Source organism: Panthera tigris, chromosome C2 (assembly GCF_018350195.1).
Source record: "Panthera tigris isolate Pti1 chromosome C2, P.tigris_Pti1_mat1.1, whole genome shotgun sequence".
Taxonomy (NCBI): Eukaryota; Metazoa; Chordata; class Mammalia; order Carnivora; family Felidae; genus Panthera; species Panthera tigris.
The window spans coordinates 137,832,519-137,858,962 of NC_056668.1; positions in this window are offsets into that span (position 1 = coordinate 137,832,519).

The window sequence follows — 26,444 nt, forward strand, 5'->3', positions numbered from 1 at the left end:
AAAAACCACTCATTATCTTCTTCTAATTATTTCATTCTATCATGTTGTCCTATTTTCCTACCTTGGTTTACTTTGGGAATGATAAAAGGTGGAGAGGCTGAGAATCTATCCCATGCTTAGGTCTTTAGTTTTTCAATATTTTAAGTTTTAAATTTAATTTAAGTATAGTTAACATACAGCATTATATTAATTTCATGTGTGCAACATAGTGATTCAACAAGTCTATACATTATTCAGTGCTCATTGTGATAAGTGTACTCTTTAATCCCCATCACCTACACACCCATCCCCCCGCCCTTCCCCTCTGGTAACCATCAATTTCTTCTCTATAATTAAGACTCTTTTTCCTGGTTTATTGTTTTTTTTTTTCCTTTACTTGTTTTTTTTTTTTTTTTTTTTTTGGCTGTGTGTTTTTTAAATGTCACATGAGTGAAATCATATGGGATTTGTTTTTCTCTCACTTAATTTGCTTATCATTATACTCTCTAGCTCCATCCATGTTGTTGCAAATGGCAAGATTTCATTCTTTTTTATGGCTGAGTAATATTCCATTATATATGTATAGCACATCTTTTTTTAATCCACTCATCCTATCGATGGTGACTTGGGTTGCTTCCATAATTTGGCTCTTGTAAATAATGCCATGATAAACATAGGGATTCATGTGTCCTTTTGAATTGGTATTTTTATATTTTGGGAGCAAACACCCAGGAGTGCAATTGCTAGATTGTAACGTAGTTCTATTTTCAACTTGCTGAGCAAAGTTGTCCACGTTGGTTGCGCCAGTCTGTATTCCACCAATAGTGCAAGACACTATTGGTGAAGGAGCACGAGGGCTCCTTTTTCTCCACATCCTTGCCAATACTTGTTGTTTCTTGGCCTATGCTTATCTCTTGACCATGACTCATATACTGTCCAGGATATACTGTCCTTTCTTATTTAGAAGGTTCCTTACTGTATACTATTTATAAAAATATAAATAAACCCTGTCAGCCAGTGTTTTCAAAACCATGCAGGTTGCTATATTCCTGTGGCTAGGTAACTACCAGAAAAAGTGTACTGTGTGCTAAGACTAAATCAATTAGGAACCAAAAAACAAACAAAAAACCCCCCCAAAAAAACCCCAAAACCCCAAAACCAAAACCAAAACAAGCAAAACCCACCATCAGTGAAATTATTTACATCTCTTGTGGGGAAAAGTTAGTTAAATTTTGTTAAGATCAACTTTAACAAATTTTTCACTTCATTATTCAGTTAATGCTCTCAAAATAGTCAATAGCTTACCCAATTGACAGAGTTAATACCCAATTAGGTAAACTGCTTGCTTAACAGGTACAGTTACTGTGTGCCTGGGTGGCTCAGTCGGTTAAGCATCTGATCTTGATTTCGGCCCAGGTCATGATCTCACGGTTCATGGGTTCAAACCCACGTCAGGCTCTGCGCTGACAGTATGGCATCTGCTTGGGATTCTCTCTACCTCTCTCTCTCTGTCTCTCTCTCAAAATAAATAAATTAACTAATTTAAAAAAATAGGTACAGTTTAATAGGTATAATTTAAAAATTCTAATATTTGTTTTCATTAATTTTATGACTGCCATTTAACAGGTTTGCACAGATTGTGCAAATCACAGGCTGTGTTTGTGTTTTGAAATCCCCTCAGCACTACTGCAAGCTACATGGTGCAATGTCCATTTCACACAAGAGTCAAGTGAGACTCTTAGAAAGAGGAGCTTGCCCAGGGACAGACAAAGAGCAAATTGCTGAGCTATGGCAGAAGCCCCTGGCTGGCTCCAAAGCTTTTGCAATTTTTTTTTTCTGACATGTTGCATTCCTTTCTATGTCACGTACAAGGATTTCAATAAGAGCATAAAAGTCACATACCATGACAGATCTGCCTTTCCTCCCAACCCAGCACCTCCCTCACAGTCGGTCCCCAGCCCACCCCAAAAGCAGCTGAAGATGGAATGATTGGAGGCAAAGCTGACTGCGTGTGCGTGCACACACTTATGTGTATCACGTATGTACTTAATCTCCAGGGGACTGTGATATATCCACCACGACTCAAAACACTACATCACAAAAGGAGTTGGAGGGTGCTGAGCCCTCTAGCTAAGTTTTCCTGATGGCTTAGTCAAAGGCTTAGCCATGTCTTCCCAAGCCCAAGCCACACCCCCTTGGTGAATCCTGCACCCCTAACTACTCAAGCACCGTATTCTGAAGCAGGGCATTATTCCTGAACTCAACTCTTTTAAGCCATTTTAAGAATTTCTCAGGAACTTGCAGAATCTTGTGGATCTTTGACCACATATAATTTGAGACAAAACTCAGGGATGCCCCAAAACCTCAAGCAAGGTAATAAGGAAAAAAGAAAGCAAAATTAACAGAGACGGGGAAAGCATCCTGATTCTGTTATTATACTTGATACTTATGCTGGTCATTCCTGAAAGCACAAATGGCCTGCTGACAGTTTTCTATTTGAATACCACTGCCTGTGCTGTAGAATGACTAGCACCTACGTGTCGGTTGTGCAAATCACACAGGCTGTGTTTGTGTTTTGTTGATGCATTTAGGTACCTGTGTGTGTCAGGGTTCCCACAGTCCGTTGCTAAAATGAATTGTTATACTCTGATTAACGATTTTGCCAGTCCTCCTTACCAATGAAGTCAGTAACAAGGACAGCAAAACGGGAACCAAAATATATGCTGCTCATTTGCCTCTATAAGCAAATACTCAGTGGTGGAAGCATGCTTTGCTCAAAGTTTACTCATTAAAAGAGAGGCTGGATGTATACAACGCAGATTAATTACCCCCAAATGACTGGTTGAGGTTGAATAAAATACACACTCATTAACATTCAACAGTGTTGCTCAGAGCAGAAAGGAGGGGAAAGAAAGATTAAAGTTAGATGAGAGCAAGTATATTTTCAGTATTTGAGTTGAGTTTTTCAAAGATAAATTCTTCCTTTCTCCAAGCCAAATTCTGTTGATAAGCCATGCATGAAAATGCAGACTTCAGTGACAGATTCCTTGGGTTTGAATTCTAGCTTTACTAGCTATATAACTTAAACAAATTACTTAGTATCTCTGTGCCTCAGTTTCTTCATCTGTGAAACACAGATAACGACAGTGTCCAGGGTTGTTTTCATCATGACATGACTTAAAACTCACATTCAGTATGTAAACAGTGCCTAAGACAGAACTAGTGGTAAATTACTGCACCCGGATTTAAAGAAGCACCCTACCCCATTAGATGGAGGGCTACCAGTCTTGTTTCCCAATAGTTCCAGCTACATTTAGTTGTGCTAGTCATTTCCAGACCTGTTTTATTTGTCTTTTTACTGTGAAAGATTTTGTTGTTACTGCTGTTCTTTTGAGAGCTGGAAAACATCCCTTTGGATCCAATAAAATAGCATAGTGGAAGTATTTTGAAAAGCATTAAGTTATATAAGCGTAAGGAAAAAGAGTAGTAAAAAAAAGGAGAGAAAGCGCTTATGTCTTTTTAGCAAATGATTACTTTTACTAAGATACCAGAAAAGATTATACCACCGGTTTGCCTAACCAAAAGAGAGTGTCTAAGCCACTACCAGGTTATCTTCAAACAAACCATTTCTAGAAAAAAAATTTTGCTATCTACCTTAATAAAAGATAAAAAGGTTCTAGTTATCTTCACTCCCCATTTTCCAATGAATCACTCATGATTTCAAAAAATCAATTTGATTTAAATGCCATACTCTCTTTGCTAATGCTGATAACACTGCTGACAATGTGTGGGTACATGCCTGGGACAGTTGTCTGGAGTTTATTTTGCATTCTTTGAACAATCTGTTAATTTAGGTGACAAGAGCTGATGATACCAGATAAGAGACAAGAAGGGAGGTAAGATCTGTCACACAACACAAAGAGTGGAAGATAATTATAAATTATGAATAATGTCTACATGTGACCAATGTACCATTGTTGCACCCACACTTGAGGGTGCATTTATCATAATCACTTCCTCTTATTTGGATATTAAGCTCACACAGTTGACATAAGCCTGTAGTTCCTATCTTCATCTGTTTGGGCTGCTGTAACAAACTACCATAGACTGGGAGGCTTATCAATAACAGAAATTTATTTCTCACAGTCCCAGAGGCTGGGAAGTTAAAGATCAAGGCACCAGCAGATTAACTGTCTGGTGAGGGCCTGCTCCTGGTTCACAGATGGCCATCTTTTTGCTGTGTCCTCATAAGGTCACTAATCGCATTCATGAGGGCTCTACTCTCATGACCTACCACCTCCCAAAGGCCCCTCCCCTCCCCAAACCATCACATTGAGCATTAAGATTTAACTTTCGAAATTGAAAGGGACACAGTCAGTTGATAGAAGCCTACAAAATTAAAAAATCAAACAGTGCAACAGAAAGTATGAAATTTTCTGGGCTTTCAGATTCCTGAGATGAATGAGCACCATATGTTTGAATGGGCCACTCTCTAGAATAATTATATATGATCTGTCCCTGCGCCAGGTGAAGCTGTGCTGTATTGACTGAAGTCTCACTGAAAAGCTCTGCTTTTATGTCTCAACTGGCATCATAACACACAATGGAGGACAAAGTACAGTCAGCAATATTTTCAACTTAAAATGCTGGAATATATCCAAGTGGATACCCTAAGCCTGAGACCTTCTTGTCATTGTTTACATGCTTGGCCTTATTTATTTGCTCAGCATTTATTTACTATAGGCGTGTGTGTGTGTGTGTACATACACACACCTTCTTTCCATACCCCTTTTACCTTTCTGTAGCACACATCCCTGTTGGAAACCTAGGCAACTTATGTTTTTCTGTTGCGGCTAATAGACAATCAGAAAATTACACTTACATAGAAAGTATTTCTTAACAACCTATACAATATACAATGGCAATAGGATTTTATCTGTATTACCATCCAAAGATAGGACCTTATACTCTTAAATTTATGGCAGTGTTATCTCATACACTCAACAGTTTCAGTTGTGCCAAGAATAACTCAGGGCTTCAGATCACTGAGGTAATTAACACTTGAAAATATTATAATTCCTGTGGAGGTATCATTGCAGCCTTCACTTTTTTAACGCTGGATGATCCCTAATAGGAGATTCTGGGCAGTGGCTTCTGGACCTATCTTCTCCTCACTTCTTAAAGTGATTACACTTTCTTACCAGTGTTGCTGGCAGGTGTCTTATTTAAAGAAAGATATCATATGTTTTCACTTACATGTGGAACGTGAGAAACTTAACAGAAGACCATAGGGGAAGGGAAGGGGAATAAATAGTTTCAAACAGAGAGGGAGGCAAGTCATAAGAGACTCTTAAATACAGAGAACAAACTGAGGGATAATGGGGCGGTGTGGGAGAGGGGAAAATGGTTGATGGGCATTGAGGAGGACACTTGTTGGGATGAGCACTGTATATAAGCGATGAATCATGAGAATCTACCCCGAAAACCAAGAGCCCACTGTATACACTGTGTTAGCCAACTTGACAATACATTATATTAAAAAAATTTTTTTTAACTATGCTTGGGAATTAAAAAAAAATAATAAAATTATCCACAGACCAAAAATAAAATAAAATGAAATAAAATAAAATAAAATAAAATAAAATAAAATAAATAAAATAAAATAAAATAAAATAAAGTCATTGAAGTCTTCCTGGGAAACCAACTTTTTGTAAGATGGTATATAGGGATAGCATGGAAGGATGTTAAATTTCTTGCTTTCATTTCCTACCAATTTACATGGGTCTCTGAGTTTTAGTTTTTATATCAAGTAAAATACCCCCAGTAACAAATGTCTATTTCATAGGGCTATGGAGAGAGTTATAGGAAATCAAACATGTATGCCATAAAATGCACTACAAGTATAAGAGATGGTTGTTTTCCTACCTCTCTCCCATTTTGTTTCCCAGAAATATAGAGGCATTATCACAAGGCTCTGCTGAAAAGACAAAAGTCAATGGATGAATACTTGGTTGGAATTATTAAATAAGAAACCAAGAACTCCTGGCTGAGAGCATATGCTCCTCCAGGAGAGAAAGGGTAGATGATTCCATCCAGGAAAGACAAAGGGCAAGGTAAAATACACAGGAGCTATAGGGTTCTTCATGTTGTTCAAATCAGATTTTTTTCTTTTTTATTTCATCTTTTTTTGAACAAATTTGATGTGTAACGCTGCCTAAGTTTAAGGTGTACAGCATGTTATCTTGATAAGTTTATATATTGTAATATGATTGCCTGTGTACTGATATTTATCCTATTACCTAAATGAAATATTATGTCTATATTAACTATGCTGTGCATTAGATCTCTAGGACTTATTTACTACTTGTTATAAGTTTGGGCCATTAAACACCATCACTCCTTTCCTATCCCCTGGAAACCACTATTTTACTGTGTTGTCTTTTTTTTTTTATAGATTTAACTTTTTTAGATTCTACACGTAAGGGATATCATACGGCATTCATCTTTCTCTGTCTGACTTACCTCACTTAGCCCAATGTCCTCAAGATCCATCCTGGTCATTGTAAATGGGAGGATATTTTCCTTTCTCGTGGCTGAATAATATTTCACTGTATATATGTCCCACATCTTTATCCATTCATATGATGATGGACATTTGGATGGTTTCCCTATCTTGTCTATTGTGAATAATGCTACAAAAAACATCAAAGTGCATATATCTCGTCGAGTTTTGTTTTCATTTCCTTTGGGTGTATACCCAGAGGTGCAATGGCTAGATCCTCTATTTCTAATTTTTTAAGGAACCTCCATATTGTTTTCCATAGTGGATGAACTAACTTACATTCCCACCAACAGTGTGCATGTGTTGCCTTTTCACCACATTGTTTCCCACACCTCTTCCATCTCGTCTTGATACCAGCCATTCTAACAGGTGTAAGGTAATAGCTCATTATGATTTTGATGTGCATTTTCATGGTGATTAGTAGCGAACATCTCTTCATTTGTCTGTTGGCCATTTTTTCACATCCTCTTTGGAAACATGTCTATCTTCCACCCATTTTTTAACTAGTTTTTTTCCTTATTGAGTTGATTGAGTTGTTTATATATTTTGTATATTAACTCACTATCAAATACATGGTTTGCAAAAATTTTCTCCCACTCTCTAGGTTGTCTTGTTACTTGTTTCTTTTGCAATGAAGCAGCTTTTGAGTTTGATGTAGTCCCCCCTTTTTTATTTTTTGCTTTTGTTTGTGCTTTTTGTATCATTTATAACTTTATATAATGTTATAATATTATATATAATATAGCATAATATTACTATCTATACTCATTATACTATACATTGAGTCTCTATGGCCTATTTACTACTAGTTGCAAGTTAAATTGTAAACTAAAATTATTGCCAAGACCAGTACTAATGAGCTTCTTCTGTATTTTTTGTTTTAGGAGATTTATTGTAGAAAGTCCTATTAGAAAGTCCTCTGACCATTTACAAGTTAATTTTTGTGAGTGGTGTGAGATGGGAGTCCAGTTTCCTTGTTTTGAATGTGTTTCGCCAGTTTTTCCATCACCATTTGTTGAAAAGATTACCTTTCTCACTGGATACTTTTGGCTCTCTTGTTGAATATTAGTTAGCCAGATATGCTGGGGTTCAGTTCTGGGCTCTCTATTCATTCTATTGATTGATATATTCATTTCTGTGCCAATAGCATACTGATTTTATCACCATGGCTTTGTAGTATATTTGAAATCCCAAAGCATTATACTCTGGGCTCTGTTCTTTTCTCTCGAGATTGCATTGGCTATCTGGGGTCTTTCATGGTTCCAAACAAATTTTAGGACTGTTTCTTCTCTTTCTGTGAAGAATGTCTTTGGTATTTCCACAGGGATTGTGCTGAATCTGTAGATGGCTTTGTGTAGTATGGCCATTTTAACAGTATTAATGCTTTTTTAAAAAATTTATTTATTTTTGAGAGACAGAGTGAAACAGAGCAAGAGTGGAGGAGAGTCAGAAAAACAAGGGAGACACAGAATCCAAAGCAGGCTCCAGGCTCCAAGCTGTCAGCACAGAGCCCGATGCAGGGCCTGAACTCACGAACTGCAAGAAGGCTTAACCAACTGAGCCACCCAGGTGCCCCAACAGTGTTAATTATTTTGATCCGTTAACATCTTCCATTTGCGTCTTTAACTTCTTTCAGCAAAATTTTGTAGTTTTCATTGTATAGATCTGTCACTTTTGATTAAATTAATTCCTAAGTATTTTGTTTTTGATGCTACTATGAATGGGATTATTTTATTTCTTCTTCAATGCTTCATCATTACTTTAAGAAATGCAATTGATTCCTCTATGTAGATTTTGTATCCTGCCACTTTACTGAATAAATTAATTCCCACAGGGTTATTTTTTTTTGTTTGTTTTTTTTGGGGGGCTTTTTTGTTTTATTTTACTGATTCTGTAGGATTTTCTATATAGAGAATCCTATTACCAACAAATGACAATTTTGCTTCTTCCTTTCCAATTTGGATGCCTTTCATTTCTCTGTCTTGCCTAATTACTCTAGCTAGGACTTTTTGAACAGGAATGGTGAGAGTGGGCATTCTTGTCTTGTTCCTGATCTTAGAGGCAATATTTTCAATTTCTCTCCATTGAGTGTATTGTTAGCTGTAAGTCTGTCAAATATGGCTTTTATTATATTGAGATATGTTCCTTTTATAACAGGTCTGTTAAGGGTTTTTGTTAGGAAAGAATGTTGTATTTTGCCAAATGCTTTTTCTGCATTTATTGAGATACGATTTTTATCTTTCATTTTACTGATGTGATTTCTTACACTTATTAATTTGCATGTGTTAAACTATCCTTACATCCCAGGGATCAATCCCACTTGGTCATAGTGTATAACCCTTTTAATGTGTTCTTCAATTAAGTTTGCTAATATTTTGTAGAGAATTTTTGCATCTATATCTGTCACGGATGTTGATCTATACTTTTCTTGTGGTATCCTTATCTGGCTTTGATATCAAAGTAATACTGGCCTCATAGAATGAGTTTGGAAATGTGCCCTTTTCCTTGATATTTTGGAAGAGTGTGAGGAATATTGATGTTAATTCTTGTTTAAACATTTGATAGAATTTTCCAGTAAAGCCATCTGGTCCTGGAGTTTTCTATGTTAGGAGGTTTTTTTTTAATTTATTGATTTCATCTCCACTCATTATTGGTCTGTTCATATTTTCTTTTTCTTATTCAGTCTTGGTAGGTTGTATGTTTCTAGAAATGTACCCATATCATTTGTTGGCATATAATTGTTCATAATAGTTTCTTCTGATTCTGTGTATTTTTGTAGTAACAGTTGTAATGTCTTATTTCTAATTTTATTTGGGTCTGTTTTCTTAGTCTAAATAAAGGCTTTTCAATTTTATTATTTCAAAGAATCATGTCTTAGTTTTGTCGATCCCTTCTGTTGTTTCTCCAGTCTCTATTTCATTCATTTCAGCTCTGATCCTTATTTTCTTCCTTCTGCTAATTTTGGGCTCATTTTGTTCTTCTTTTCCTAGTTCCTTCAGGTAAAAAGTTAGGTTGTATATTTGAGATCTTCCTAATTTTTAATATATGTATTTATTGCTATCAACTTTCCTCTCAAAAGTAGTTCTGCTACATCCTATGATATTTAATATGTTGTGTTTGCATTTTCACTTGCTTAGAGATAATTTTTTATTCTTTTAATTCATTCTTTGACTCAATGGTTGTTTATAAGTTTGTTATGCAATTTCCACATATCTGTAGATCTTTTCACACTCCTCTTATTACTGATTTCTTTATAGGTTACAGTCCTTTTTTCCCCTGGCTCCCCTTACAGTTCTTTATTGTTGACTTTTGACAGTTTTCATGTGTCTCGGAGAAGATCTTTTTGCATTGAGATACGTGTTCTATTAGCTCAATATTCTTCGGTATCCAGTTCCTCCCCCAAGTTTGGGAAGTTCTTAGCTATTATTTATTTAAATACACTCTCTTCTCCCTTCTCCCTCTTTTCTCCTTCTGAGTTACCTAGTATTCTCATGTTGGCTTTTGTAATGGAGTCAGGTGGTTCTCATAGGGTTTCTTCACATTTAATTTTTTTTAACGTTTATTTATTTTTGAGAGAGAGAGAGAGCGCGCACGCGCAAGTGGGAGAGGGGCAGAGAGAGAGGAAGACACAGAATCTGAAGCAGGCTCCAGGCTCTGAGCTGTCATCACAGAAGTCAATGTGGGGCTCAAACTCACGGACCATGAGATCATGACCCAACCTGAACTTGGACGCTTAACCAACTGAGCCACCCAGGAGTCCCAGGGTTTCTTCACTTTTAAAAAATATTAATTCTCTCTCTCCTCTTCCACCTGAATCATTTCTTTGTTTCTATCCTTGAGGTCACTAATTCTCTCTTCTACATGATCTGTTTTATTTCCACTGCATTCCAATTCATTCTTCATCTCACTGACTTCTTCAGCTCCAGCAATTTGTTAGGCTCTTTTACAGAATTTCAATTTCTTGGATAAAGTACTCCTTCTGTTTATTAACTTTATTCCTAAGATCATTATACTCGAGTTTTCTCGTAGCCAGTTGAATTTCTTCGCGAAAGCTATTTTAAATTCTGTATCACCAACTCTGCTGCCACCACCGACCCCACCACCACTTCCCTTGCTCCTCTGCCTCCCTTATGATTCAATCTTCCCACTTTCAGGTGCACAGGTAAATGGTTCTCTCGGGTGTCCTGGTGTGCTCTGCAGAGGCATCCATTGTTGTTGTCATTATGGAGGTGTGACTAGTTGTACATCAAACAGGATAGAAAATGGCAACAACTCACACTACCACGATTCTTATGTCACTCCTGGGGTCTTTTCTTAGGTAAAACTTAAACGCGCCAAAGTTATTTCCCATTCCACATCAGAGAGGAGCAGTACAGATGTTCTCAAGTTGTCAGTGGGTGAAACGACTGAGAAGCCATACAAACAGTGCAACTCTTCATAAAGACAATAGCAAGTGGAGCAGGCATTTTTCAAAAGTTTGTTAAAGACGGAATTATCTTAAATTCTGTAAGTACACGTCTATACAATAGCTAGAAAAGTAAAAATGCAGCTGTTGAAAAATGTGTTTAACACTAGACCTTTCAGAGACTGAGAATTCTCTGGAATGATAAAAAGCATCTTGATACACGCTTACGCTGAATGAACAGAAAGCTTCTATATCCTTCAGTTCTTACTGAAGTGTAGTGCCTATTATCAAGTCCAAAGTTGATAAGAGATGGAAATAGGTAGGTAACATGAGCTCCGGTTGACAGAGATCGAAGACTAACTGGATAAGCCAGAAGCACTCTGACAGAACGGGGTCTTACCAAGAGTTAGCACAGTCTACCTCTGCTCCAAGTTATGTATACTATGTAGAAAGTTGTTTCTTAACAAAACAATACACAGAATGGAATGGGATTTTATCCGCACCACTATCCAAAGGCAGAACCTTACACCCTTAAATTTATGGCAAGGTCATTGTCTATACCCTACAGTTTCACTTGTGCCAAGATGCATCAAAAAAGGTAGACATTCTGAGTTGTATGGACAAGGATGGTCACATGTTGGCTACCCAGAGCTCACATCTGGCTAAAGTGGAGAACCATGTTGCAAAAACACTTTACCAGGTAATCCATATGTTGTAGTTATCTGCTCCAGGTGAGAAATGAACTCTATATCCTTAGCCTCAAAAGTGAAAGTTATAACCAATTGTGCTAATGATTCCCACTACTAAAATTTAGCTAAGGAGTACCATGACATTCTTCGGTCCCGAAAGGTCATCATTTATAAATATTACCCATTTATTTCTTCTAAAGTACTTATAATAAGCCTCATTTTCCCACATTTCTTTTGTCCATCTGCTAGTTTAAATAATTTTTCACTTGAAAGGATCACATGTTATTATTTTGCTTTCTTAAGTATAATCAACCCTCTTTTGACAATTTTTTAAATACCTGTATGTATGTACACAGACAGACCACACACCTACATACTCATTGTATCATGGCAGAACTAAAAGAAGGTATTTCAGCGATCGCCTTATAGCAAGAAGTTTTTCCAATCACATCTTTCACAAAGCAATACTTGCTTTCATCTGACAACCTGATTTCCTTTTAAATTACATGGGGTAGCTTCTTTCCCTTGATTCCTCTATGTGTATCTAAGTTCTGACCCACTCACTGGTTTTCCTATAATTTTTTTTAACTCAATATATCCAACAGAGGCATTTTATTATCAAACAAAAATAATATTTCTCCGCCTCTTTTTCCTTGGTATTTCTAGCTTAACTGATAGTATACAGAAATGAACCTCACAAGAAGAATGAGGGAATCCAAAAACCTTGTCAGGATACACACACTCTTGAAATTAGATCAAGAGGAAAACAATAAAACCTATTGGGTCTTTGTAAGAATACAGCCAACAACTTGGATTTCTTTCTAGATTATTTTTGAAAAATTTCATTTAAAAACTCTAGCCCCCTATGATCAGAAATGTATGAGGGGAAGGGATTCTTCATTTTTACCTTTAAATTCTGTATCGTTTTCAAAGAACCTTTCCCATCCGGCGCAACATGGAACATCTCTGAATCCAATCTAAGTTTTAGCTTCTCAAATATCCAGATGGGGTCCTGAGGACTTATTTTTATTATTTCATAGACTTAATAAAAATTGCTAGTTTTTATTTAAGCTGAGGGTAGGCAGACTAACTAAAACTGTCACCAACTATAGGACTTTAACCTAACATCATTATTCACTTTCCCTCATGGTCATTAGAAACTCTTGCTGCTATTTCATGTGTCCATAGATTTAACATAAACAGGAGAAAAATGAACTATTACTTTATAGTCTTTCTTGCTTCCTAAGTGCCATTTCTCAACACATCACACGCATTCAAAAACACATAACTCAATACTCCTTTACTGATAGAAAACTTGGAAAAGTATGAATCCCTGAGGGTCTGGTCATTTAGTCTTACTTTGAAATTCCTTTAACTACACACATTTGAAACATGTTCCAGAAGTCTCTTGGTTTGTTCCCCAGACACATCATACACAGACCTCCCTCAAACTCAGAAGATAATGTATTAATACGTCCTTTTTCTGTCCTTATGTAAACACTCTAGAGTTCAAGATTCTCCGACAGTAACTACTAGTCAATAAAAACAAATTTGCTTCTTGAAAATTCCAAGAAAAAAAGAGCAGCAATATTGTATGAATCAATATGCTACTTCACCATATTTTATTGTATTCTGACTCAGCTACTTCTTTGTCTCCTATCTGTATTGATAATCTATTCCCTTCAAACTGCAACACATACCCTCTGGTATTTTATTTATTAATTGTCCCCAGTCAGTTCCTTTGCTGAAATATATGTTCATTCCTGTCCTTCTTCCCAACTACTTCATCATAAACTATAGATATTTTGCCCATCGGCATCATAAACACCTTTTGCTAATCTATACTTGCTAATCAATTTTTTCTCTCTAGGACTGAGACTAGTCCTTCATTCTTAAAAGAAATTACACAATAAGTAACTTCCTTTTTGTACATCCCAAGTTTCCCCAAATTTCCCCTCATAAGTTTTTTTTCTTCTTTTAGTTTATTTATTTGAGAGGGAGGGTGGGAGGGAGGAAGAGATAGAGCACGCACACGCGCACAAGAGGAGGAGGGGCAGAGAGAGAGGGAGAGAGAGAATCCAGAGAGAATCCCAAGCAGGCTCTGCCTTGTCAGCAGGGACCCCAAAGCGGCCTCAATCCCACAAACTGTGAGATCACGACCTTAGACAGAATCAAGAGTTGGTCACTTAACCAACTGAGCCATCCAGGTGCTCCTCTCCTGAGAAGTTTTAATTTCTTAATTTTTATGGTGATTTTCTGGCCAAGCCTACACATGGCCCTTGTGAATACACACACAGCAGCAGCTGACAAAAATAGGATTCTGTAAAGTGTGAAGAATCCTAAAATTACAAGAATGACACTACCAAAAAACACCCTGCTCCCACTGAAACATCTGAGACGCAGCCATGAGAAAGGAAGGAAGGAATCCACCTCTAAAGTGAGAATATGGTGATGTCAAGAGAAAGCTATTCTTCCACAGCGATCAGGAAAAAGGCAAAAGATTAATCCCTGAAGCTGGAAGCAGCCAGAGTTTAACTGTAACCACATCAAATACTATAATTTTATGACAGTTTTCAAGTGGTTTTTAAAGTAATTAAGCAAGATCTGAGATATGAATAAAATAACTAAACACAAAATGAAGGATCAGATATTATGCAGATCCTAAACCACCAACACTTAGTGGGGTTTGTGAGAGCTATCAGTCAACTACTCAGAAGGTAGGAGAGGGGGGAATCTGGCACACAGCTGGAGCTTATAATCCTAGAACCAATGTGTTCAGGGATGAGTCAGCAGATGCTACATACTACACGGACCCTGACATTGGATTCGTCAGGAATTAAGGAAAAATCAGTAAGCGTCCCCTCAAAAATCTATACAAAGGAACAGAAATGTGCCAGAAATATAGTTTACATAACATGGGACTAGTTTGTAAGCAACTGATTTGGTAGCTCTGATCATTTTAACAGTAGGTACTGGTTGGCAAACCCAAAGGTGACCGGCTAGGAAGAAGTAGTATGATTCCAAGTGTCTGCAAAAGTTTTTGCATCAAGGCCATTACCGGCATGCAACCATCAAAGTCAGAAAGTCTCCTGTAGGCAAACCACACTTTGCAACACCACCAAAGTACACACTTCGGGAAGAGCTCTGGGTTGCCAAACTGGGAGTCTACACCACATATCCACATCCTCCCACATACCAAAATCTTTTATCGCTTCACTGGTTTAATGCTCAGATCAGGTCTCCCCTGCCTCCAAATACAACTGAAATCGTCCTCTGAATTCTTGTGCCTTTAATTTCCACCCTGATGCTTTTTCTTCTCAGTGTTAAACTTTTCAACAATTCATGTAAGCCTGACTTCATTTTAACACTAACACAGTCTCCCTGACTCCAATCAACAGCACTCAAACAGTTTTAAATCATGGCGTTTACTTCAATTTCTCTCCTGTTTGACCATGGTTATTCAGCACCTTAAAATTTATTAAACCCTACTTTATTCTTTCCCCAAATATAACTTTCTGATTCAAGCTGTTCTCATCAGGAAACCCCTATTTCATCGCTTTACACTATACTTATGGAAAGAGACTTCTTTGATTCCCTGGCTCTGGTTCCTGACCTATTCCACTCCATTATTCACACATGGCTGCCAAAATAATTTTCCCCAACATTTTCCATTTCATCCCTTTAATCAAATATTACAGAGGTGATTTCTCTGGTTAAACTCAGCAAATTGAATACATGTGTTTATCTCCATTATTTCCCGAAACCCCATTAAAATGACAGTAAAGACATTTCAAAAAATGTAACTAGCAAGGACCATGAAAACAGGAGGAGAAAAAGAACAGACATGTCCACCAGGCTGGGGACACTATGTAACAGAGGGAGGAGGGACATCTGATGTAACAGAACATGGAACGTAAACACCACGTAGGGTTGTGAGATATGGATGCTAGCCAGAACCTGACAGTCTCCTTAACTTAACCACCAAGAAGCAGCAAAAGCAGGGATGGGTGATTGATTGGGTTGAAATAAGAGGACTATCGTAGTCTGTTGGGCAGCCATAACAAAAATACCATAGACTTGGTGGCTTGAACAACATTTATTTCTCACAGTTCCAGAGGCTCCAAGTCAAAGCAAAGCACTGGCAGGGTCTAATAAGAGCCAGCTTCCTTGTTCACACATGACCATCTTCTCCCTGTGTCCCCACATGGTGGAAAGGGCAAGGCAGCTCTCTGGGGATCTTTCATAAAGGCACTAATTCCATTCATGAAGGCTCCACTATCATGACCTAACCATCTCCTAAAGGCCTTGCCGCCTAATGCCGTAACTTTGGGAGGTAGAATTTCAAGATAGGAATTTGAGTGATGTGGGGCACAAAAATTCAGTCCCTACCAATGACGTATTAAAAACCCACATAACAAACTCCCTTAGGCCACATGTCCTCCTCCAACTAAGCCAACTGACAAGGTGAATGGATGTTGAGAAGTCAAAAACACAACAGAGATCCATTATAGAAAACTCACTTGAAAAATACGTATGTGCCATTAGCAGTTTTAAATATATTACCATCCATTAGAGCAGAATAGGATTATTACTATTATCTTCTCCCACACTTGCATGTAAGGATGAGGAAATTTAGGCCTATGTATGGAAGTGACTTGCTCAAGTCCACTGTCTAATCACTGACAAAACTGATATTTGAATATGGGCCTCAACTCCCAACCCAGTGCTTTGCAAAGGCTTTACAACTATAAACTTTGAGATTGTAGCATGAGGGGAAAAAAATGATTAAATGATCCAAAGAAAGGACAACAGCATAGGGTAAGAACTAATGAGTGATTTTCCTGTAACAGCTATAGATGTTATTGTTAATTTTTTTAATGTTTATTCATTTTTGAGAGACAGAGTGCGAGTGGGGGAGAGGCAGAGAGAGAGAGGGAGACACAGAACCCAAAGCAGGCTCCAGGCTCTGAGCTGTCAGCACAGGGCCCGACATGGGGCTCGAACTCACAAGCCGTGAGATCATGACCTGAGCTGAAGTCGGATGCTTAACCGACTGAGCCACCCCGGCGCCCCAGGAGATGATATTTTTAAGTGAAGGGCTTCAGGTCCTTGGATAGTTCCTGAGTTTAGAATCGCATTTCATCGACTTCATTTGGCAAGAAAGGCTATCAATTCTCTCTGATGAGATTTAATATGTGAGAAGAAATCATGTGCTTTATCTCCTGAGCTAAATTAACTTCTAGCTCTGAGGTTTGCCAGCCCCCTGCCACCATCTCCACTGTATTTCCATCACCCACCAGACCCCATCAGTTCTCAGGTAAAGTGAATTTCCTACTGTAAAATAACTCTGATGTATGAGTCATTCTCTCATGATTTTGTTAGTCTGAATCAACTTGCCAGAAGACTGATTATGTCTTGGTGTATTCGTAGAACTGAATGCCTTGTTGTGGAAACCTAAGTAACAGACAGCAGAACTTAACAGCAACTACAAGTGCCCTGAAATAGTTAGAAACCTCCCACGCTGACTTCCGTTCCTCAATACCTACTGCATCGGCCTGAACTTTTTCCAGCAGCTCGGGGTACCTCTCTATTCCCAAGAAACCCCCTCTGAACAGACCCATTCATTTCCTGCCCTAATCTTGCTTATTCTATTGTTCCCCTAACTTTGCTAAAGTTATTCTGCAATTCTCTTAAGGCTAAGTTCAAATTTTCAAGGAGCAGAGTCTGCTCATTCTAATTATTTATAGGACTTTCTTCCAGAGCTGGAAGTCTGGGGTCTAAATCTCAACTTTGCCCCATACCTATTTGGACCAATCACTTCAACTCTCTGAGCTCAGTTTCCTCATCTATAAGATGAGAACAATCTTATATACTCAGGGTGCATTTTAAAATTAATGAAATAATGAAAGTGAAAGTCCTCAGCAAGGCACATTGCTAGTAAATATTTGCTCCTACAGCTCCAAGTACAATATGTCAAAATGAGATGGTGAAAATTGCATAGAAATTGGAATTGGAAACTAAGTTCCAGAACAGACATTATTTACTGAGTAAAGGATTCAAAATAAGTACTCTATTCACATCATTTGAAAATTCATTCACTTAACAAATATTTATTGTGAGCCTTTTATGACCCAGACAGTATTCTAGAGTCTTGGGAGACAGTAATAAACAAATAAACAAACAAACAAAAGGATCACTATCCTCATAGGATGGGAATGACCATAAAACTAACCTCACAGGATTATTGTGAAGACTGAGATGCTTAAGGCCAGAAGTACTTTCCAAATATAGTTGTGTTATCATCACCCACACTTGTAAAACCATAAGATGGAGTGAATAGTACATAAGATTTCATCAATCTCCTTCTAGTGGCGAAGAAATGGAGACTTAGCTATGACATCTGCCAGTGAATTGATACAAAAGTCTGAATCTCCTACCTACCACAGGATAAGAGGGAGCATTGTGGAGATTTAAAGATAATAAAGCCAACTAAAATTGGCCTGCTTTATGGTCTTGAACATATTTTCACAACAATTCACAGCAGCATTTTTTACATCAGTGAAAAGGTGGAAACAACCCCAATGTCCAGCAAGAGATAAATGGAAAAACAAAATGTTGGTATATACATACAATGGAGTATCATTCAGCCTTAAAAAGGAATGAAATTCCGATACATGCATGTACCATATGGATAAAACTTAAAGACATGATGCTAAGTAAAATTAACCAGACACAAAAGTGTAAATACTACATGATGACGCTTATATGAGGTACCTCAGCTATTCAAATTCAGAGACAGACAGTAGAACAGCAACCGCCAGGAGCTGGAGGAAAGGAGGATTGGAAAGCTATTGCTTAATGGGCACAGAGCTGCCTTGTGAGACCATGAAAAAGTTGTAAAGATGAATAATGGCGATGGCTGCACAGCAGTGCGAATGTATTTAATCCCACTAAACTATACATGAAAATGGTTAAGATGGTAAGTTTTATGCAATGTATATTTTGCTTCAGTGGAAAAGCAAAGAAAAAATACTGCTGTTTCTTATTATCAGTGTACTCCAGCAATTTTAAACAATGTCGGTAAAATATTCCATCCTCCCCCCAAAATCTTTAAATCCTAAAAAAATGCTGCAGTTAATGTTGTGATTTAACTAGATAGATAGATCATAGATGTAGGTTTGTCAGTACACACACACACACACACACACACACACACACTTGTTTAATATTCCAAATATAACAAATACACACACGTATGTTTATATGTGTAAGCTTAACATTAGTACATTTTTATTTTCTTCTAATAAGCCTTGTATCCTACATTGAAGTTAATTTGGAGAAATCTCAGTTGTATAGTTTCCCCACAACTTCTGTGCGCTCAGCTACCTGTGCTCATCTTAAGAGGAAGTTCATAGCAGGTAGGAATATGTGAACAGACTTCAGGCACAGATTGTGCCTCCAATCCCTATAGTACTAAGATTCCTGCATTTAAACATTAGTCAGTAACTGTAACCTTCGTTATAGGTGTAGATTTATTTCACTTCATCATTAGTACTGAACATGATGTTGAAATATATGGTGGTGGTGGGGGGGGGGGTGTTGAAAATGGTTTGCTCCAGACATCATAGGTGTTAGATACAGCAAGGCTTTAAATAAATGTCTAATGAATGGAGTGAATGAATGAATAAACTCAAAATGCAGATAACAGTGTCAAACACATACCATCTAATCCTCATTTGAAATAAATAAATCATGTACTTTTGGAGGAAACTACTTTAAAATATTCAGAGAGGTTCTATCGGATGACAAGATCTTTGTAGCTGTAGGAATAGTTGCCACACACAGAAACACCACAGGGAACCAGCATTTGAATTATTTTTTTTTTCTTCCCCATAGTCAGGTAATACATGTTCTGAAGCATCAACTATGCTTATGAATTCTCCTGCATGTCTCGATACCAAGGTTCCAGTCTTTTCCTGCTGGCAGAATTGATGTTTTAATGCCAATTCTATTTCCCATCTTGGAGAAAACAATAAAGCTACCTTTCCTGGAAAGCCTTTGGTCAATTCTTCCCCTTCTCAAGATACAGGAAAATTGGACTACCATGGATAGATCAAACAGACTTCAGATCTCACACGACACAATCTCTTCATAGATACACTCTAGGACACTTGGTAATCAATTAAAACAATCTGGAAAGCGAATGACTGCCTTTCACTTTGTCTTCTTAAAGCACACAGTATATGAACTTCAATTGCTTTTTCTTCTTTTTTGGCACTCTAACAGACGTGAAGGTGAGCTGTATACAGATCACATAACTGGTTTAATCAGTTCTCTTTAACCAGTTATTATTTACCCACAGGGACAAGCTCAGACCAGATAACCTCTCTCCGGGGGCCAAAACTAACACTGTGACTCGCACACAGTGACTTCCATGCTATTACTCCACCAGGAACCACATCTCCTTCATTCATAAAACCGTATGGATACTCATCTTAAACTGCTAGAGAGAAAACTGGCCGCCTCAAACCCCAGCCTTGCTGAGTCTGGTATTGATTAGAAGAACACTATGTTAGGCAGTGTTTGTTTTTGGCCCGGGAGAGAATTTCTTCAACTGGTAGCCCACTGTGTCCCAAACGCTGAATTATGGAATGGTTTGTTTTGTTTGGATCTGTTTTATTCTCCAAGAAACACAAACGACACTTTTTTTTAATGTAAAATTAAATGTACTCACAGTTCCTGTGGTGCAATTTAAATATGTTCTCAGTATTTCCTCCAGAAATTCACATAGAGTGTAAAATGATTTGCACAGCTTGAGTTTCTTTTTTTATTGACATAGAATTAACTCTGCTGACTTGATAAAACAAAACTAAATTAAGCCAGGATTACATTAATTTTGTCTTAAAAAAAATAGCTGCTTCAGTTAAGATAGCCTTAGTGGAAATATCCATTTTATGCTGTATTTAACTCTGTGGAGTTTCTCTCTCATTTAAGTCCAAGTATTAAACTTCTTCATTTGGATTTTTTGTTTACTAACTAGTTTGGGAAAGAAGAAGTGTGACTGATACTTTGTTGTCTTTTAATGGATTCAAACCTCCCAAAACACAAAGATCATTCAGACTGACCAGGCCACACATAAAAAGCTTGTAAAAAAAAAAGTGAAGTTGTAATAAATTCCATTTCTCCTTGAATGTAAAGTGTTCTCATATATACGTTATCAATAACACAAATAAATAATCCAACTCTTCCATCTGCTTTCCTTCATAGAGTATTTCTACCAGACCCCACCTTAGAATCTTGTTCCATGGTTGAATCTCACACGACTCATCAGATTTTTCTCACTCACCATTCTAAGAGAGTATTTCATGAAAAAGCATGACATTCACCCAGCTGTTCCTTGGCCTCCATATCAAGATACCCATTGCCACAGGACTGAATAACCAACAATAGCAAAACATCAGAGGCATAGATGATTATGTATTGTTCCTACACATGAGGTGGTTGGCCAGGTCTGGGAGATGCTGACCTTGGCTGGGCACATTCCCTCATCTTGGGATTGTAGAGCTATCAACCCATCTATGCTGCCCTCGTTTGGGAAGAGAGGGCAACTCATCCTGTTCTGTCACAGCCCCATGTATTAGTTTTCTATTGTTATCTTAGCAAATCACCACAAACTTAACATCTTAAAACAACGCAAATTTATTATCTCAGGATTCTACAGTTCAGAAGTTAGGGTTACTTTTGCTGGGTTTTCTGCTCCAGATTTTACCACACTGAAATCAAGCTGTTGGCTACCTAGGCTCTTACTGCAAGGTACTGGGAAGAATCCACCTCAAAGCTCATTCAGGTTGTTGGTAATCTTATTTCATTGTAAGTGCAGAGTTGAGGCCCCATTTCCTTGCTGGCTGTAGCTCCCAGAGGCTTTCCTCTGGTTCTTCCGTGTGAGCCAACAGCAGTGCAATGAACCCTTCTCACACTTGAAATCTCTTTCATTTCCCCGTCTGCTGCATCAGTCTTCTGCCTCTTCTGCCCATCTTCTGACCCTAGCCTGGGAAATTCTCTATTCCTTTGTGATTACGTTGATCCCAACCCAGAAATCTGGGGTAATCTATCTAAAGGTCTGTAGCCCTAATTACATCTGCAAAATCTTTTGCCATGTATCCTAACATATCTACAGGTTGAAGAGATTAGGATATGGACATCCTTGAGGGCTGTTCAACCTATAACACCTACAAGTGCTGTCTTGCCATGGCAGAGACAGAAGTGAGAGAAGGCAGGCCCACTCAAAGCACTTTTTAACAGTAAAATGGCCAAATCCATTTTGACAGTCAAGCCCCGTGTCAGAGGGGAGGGTAATACACAGTTATAGGACAAAGGATGTGGATGCAGGGAGGGTGAAGAATGACAGTCACAGCCTCCTGAAGACAAAAGAAATACTTATTAAGAGTGGTGATAGTATTAGGTACATTAACCATCTCTAAACACCATGTGGTAGACAAGAGTAAATGTCTTCACAAGAGAGGTGGTCCCCAAGGCAGTATCACATGTACAATTGCCACCAGCCTCAACATACTATGAACAACTATTAGTCAAAGACTTTATCTTGTTCTTCACTAATGTCTGGCATATAGCAGATATTCAAAATAAAAACAGTATTATGGCCAACATTCTATGCCTGGAACTGCATGAACTAAACAGAAAATATGTGTTAATCCATAACAATTCTATAAGGTACGTATGTCTCCTGTACATATACATTTCTAATGATAAAACTAAGGCAAAATCATGTTATGAAATTTGCCTAAGGTTATACAATAAGTAATAGAGCCAGGACACAGACCCAGAAAGTAAGTAAATATTCGATAAAAAGGAAAACGTATCCAAGATTCTCAAAATCCCTTCCAAGTGTAGGATGACTTTGTATGAATGTCACACAGAAAAAATTTGCAAAGTTTGATTTAAAAAAAAATTGCAAATAAAAAGCTTAATTTCAAAAACTGAGTTCACCATTTGTAAGTACAATAAAACATGGTCACTACAAATTCGGATTAATAATAGGTACAATATATTAACAAAATGACAACTTTTCTCAAGGGTCATAGGCAGATGAGTGACGTGTTTCACCCAGAATATTTAATTGGTTTGAAATAAGAAAAGGAATCCTTTCTAGATGTTGAAGCAAAAACTGTGAAGACCTATTACAGTTAAAAAAAAAATACTCTGACAACTGATACTTCATTCTGATGCCCTTAGGATTCTAGAATACCCCTGATGGCTGAATCTGCCCTATTATAAAAACAAAAACAAAACTTAGAATTCTTAAAACACTTACCCTAAAGGTTACAACCACCGGTTAACAGCCATGCTGATGGATAACATCCATCAAGGATGGGCTCAATTAATCATCAATCATTTGTTAAATGCCTTCTATGAACAAATCCCCTGCCTGACACTGTGCAGTTTTAAAGGATATCACAGCCCTCAAGACCACTACAATACATAGGAGCTTCAAATACACCATGGGGTACAGGGAGGTTCTCAATAAATGGGTCAGTTGGCTAAGACATATACACACAAAATGAATAACAATACTAGAGCATCAAAATAAGATGTGTGGAAATAACTATAGATAAAGGATACTAGATGATCAAGGACACCAACAAAGAGAAGGTAGAATGTGAATAGACTTGAAGAAGGGCTGGAAAGGAAATGGGGTCTCCGTAAGGTTCCATTTAATGACAGGCTTCGGAATTGTATCCTGAAAACAATGCATATCAATATCTGTGCCACATTTGTTCTTTATTCTTCCTTTATTCATTTGAAACATATTTACTGCTAACATGATTTATCTAGGTCTTGAGAATATCATGAAAAATAAAAGACCCTCTTGGAAAGTTTATTCTGGTAGAGAGACAGACAACATACAAACAAACAGGCACATCAAATAATTACAGATGGTACTAAGTGCTATGCAGGAAATTGAGAGGATTCAGTAATAGACAATAACTCAACTGACAGGATTTTAGATGATGTGACTATCCAGACCTCAATGAGATGGTCATATTGGCTAAAATCTGAAACATGGGAAGGAGTCAGCCACAGGAAGAGCCAGAGTAAAAGTCCTCCAGGCAAGAGAATACCAACTGCAAAGGTCTGGAAGAGGGAGAGGACCAAGAGTGGTTTAAATACCATCTCAAGATTAATGTGGCCAGAGTACAGCAGTGAAAAAGAGAGGGATCACCAGTGACACTGCAGAAGGGGTCAGGAGGCCAATCATGTCCTTTGCCCATTGAAAGAAATCTGGTTTTCTAAACAAAAAATTAACACGATTTTGTTTATAGTTTAAGACCTCTCAGTGCTGTGTAGGGAATGGATTTGCACAGAGCAGGAATGAAATTTGGGGGGCCAAGTGGTAGGCTTTGTGCTAATGAGAAATCACCATGATCCTGACCAAGGTGATGGCAGTGGGCATAGGGAGAAATGGACAGATTTGAAATATATTTTAGTGATAGAATCAGTAATATTTATCCATGAATCAGATGGGTGGAAAGAAGGAAAAGAGAAACAGGGAATTCTAAGACAACGCTCAGATTTTTTTTTTTATTTGGACAGAGGTGAATGGTGGTATTAATGAATTATGTAAGCAAAGCCAGAGTGGAAGAATGGCTGTGGGAGGAGGGATTTAGTCTTTCTGATATTGTGATAAATAATATATATTATATATGCTAATGTATGATGTATATGATTGTTATATTTAAGATACAGAGGAGGATGTTTTGAATTTGCAAATCTGTAGCTCAGAGAAATCCAGATTAGAGATCTAAATTATGGGGTTATCCAATAGAATTGTCATTTAAACCTTGGAATTAGATGAAATCACCTTGGTTGAGAGTGGAAGGATGAAAAGGAAGAGGCAAAGTTCTAAAGCCCATACAACACCAATATTTAGAGATCAGGCAGAGAAGGTGAGGGCAGCAAAGGAGACTGAACACTCAGGGAATCAAAAAGAAGAATGTCATGTCATGAAAATCAAGAAGTTAATTTTCTTTAGAAAGGGAGAGACTGACTGAAACATACTAATAAAAGACTGAGATTTGTAAAGGTAAGTGCCCATTGGTTTTGGCATTGAGATTTTGGGTGACTTTGAAAAGGACAGCTTCTGTACAGTGGTAGGGACTAACATCAGATTAAAAGCCATGTCGGAGGTGAAGACAGCATGACAACATGGTGAAGTTTTATCATGGCAGGAACAGGGCAATGGGCAGTGGTTACAGGAAAATGAGGGGCCAAGTTTCTTTTTTAAGTGTGTTATGCTAGGGCAGTGTTTCTTAGACTTGACTTTACATAAGAACTACCTGATGGACTTATTAAAAACCAAATTGTGGGCCCAGAGTTTCTGATTCAGTAAGTTTGGGGTGGAACAGTAGAATGTGCATGTCTAACAAGTTCCCAGGTGATGACGATGCTGATCCAGGAACCACACTTTGAGAACCACTGCCCTTGAACATGTGTTTGTGCTGCAGAAAATGGGCCTGAATAGAAAAAGACATGGGTGATGCTGGATAGGAAGAACTTTAGGAGTGAAGTTTTGAAAACATGTGAAGGCCTGGGACCAATGGACAAACGTCTTTGATTGCAGCAGGGACATTTCTTCCACGGAAAAGGAAGAGGGATGAGAGGTTGGTGCTACCTCATCTTTTGTCCTTGCTCCCTGTTCAGGGCCCCTTAGCACTTCTCTGTAGGCTCCCTCTGCTCTCAGATCTAGACACAATCTGCGGCAGTCAGATAGGGTTTAAAAGCCTGATCTGGCTCATCAAAGAGGGGTCTCAGGGCAACACAGGTCAGTTGTTCTCACTGTTTGCACTCATTTGACCTTCTGCCTCCTTCCCACTTTGCTTCTGCTTTGGCACCTGTACATTTGCCACGTTCCTTTCAACTAAGACTATATGTTTGTTGAGTGGAACCCTATAGATGTTGAAAACTTACTTTGGCGGGGGGGGGGGGTTGCTACTCTACAGCAAGAAGGAGTGGAGACCATGGTGACTTCAACCAGGGCAGCTCTGTTGTCATCTAACATATCCTGGGGTTCTGATTATTTCCTCTGAAACAACAGTACAAGATTTAAAAGCTAGTGCCTTGTAGATGACTGTGTGTCTCTAAGTTCTAGCTGTCTTCTATCACATGAATTTCTACCTTTCTAACCTGTCATAACTCAGTGTTCCAACACTGATCCCTTCCCTTCCACACTGCTCAGTGAGTCTACTCCTAAACCCCAGTTATCTATTTGGGACTCTGCTTTCTGCAGCTATTGATAGTCAATGCTCGTAAATTCTTATGCCTATGGTCTGCTGAACTGAAGAGACCTCTGTATCTCTCAGTTTGGCCTTTTCAATGCCAAGTGCTTGTCTGGATGAATGGCACATTCTATCATTACTCTTTCACATATAGGTTAAGTTTGTTCTTGGACTTTTCCTCCCAGTGTGTTCTCAGCTTCAGTGGATGAGGTTGGATGTCCACTTCTCTACTGGCTCCAACCACATTTAGCCCTTCACTGTCACGTCACATTAGGAGATGACCCAGTAGGGAAATAATGGATGATTTGGGGCAGAGGTTAAATAGAAACCTCTTTGGTTTAGGGAAACTTATTTTGTGACTATAGGTGAAACGGACAAAGATTAGCAGATGGAAAAGAAGAGGTCTATGGATAAGGCTAGAACAATTACCTAGGTGAGAGGTTAAAAAGGCCTAACCAGCAAAGTGACATAAGAAAAGAAAAAACACAATCAATCAGGAGATACATGAATACGTG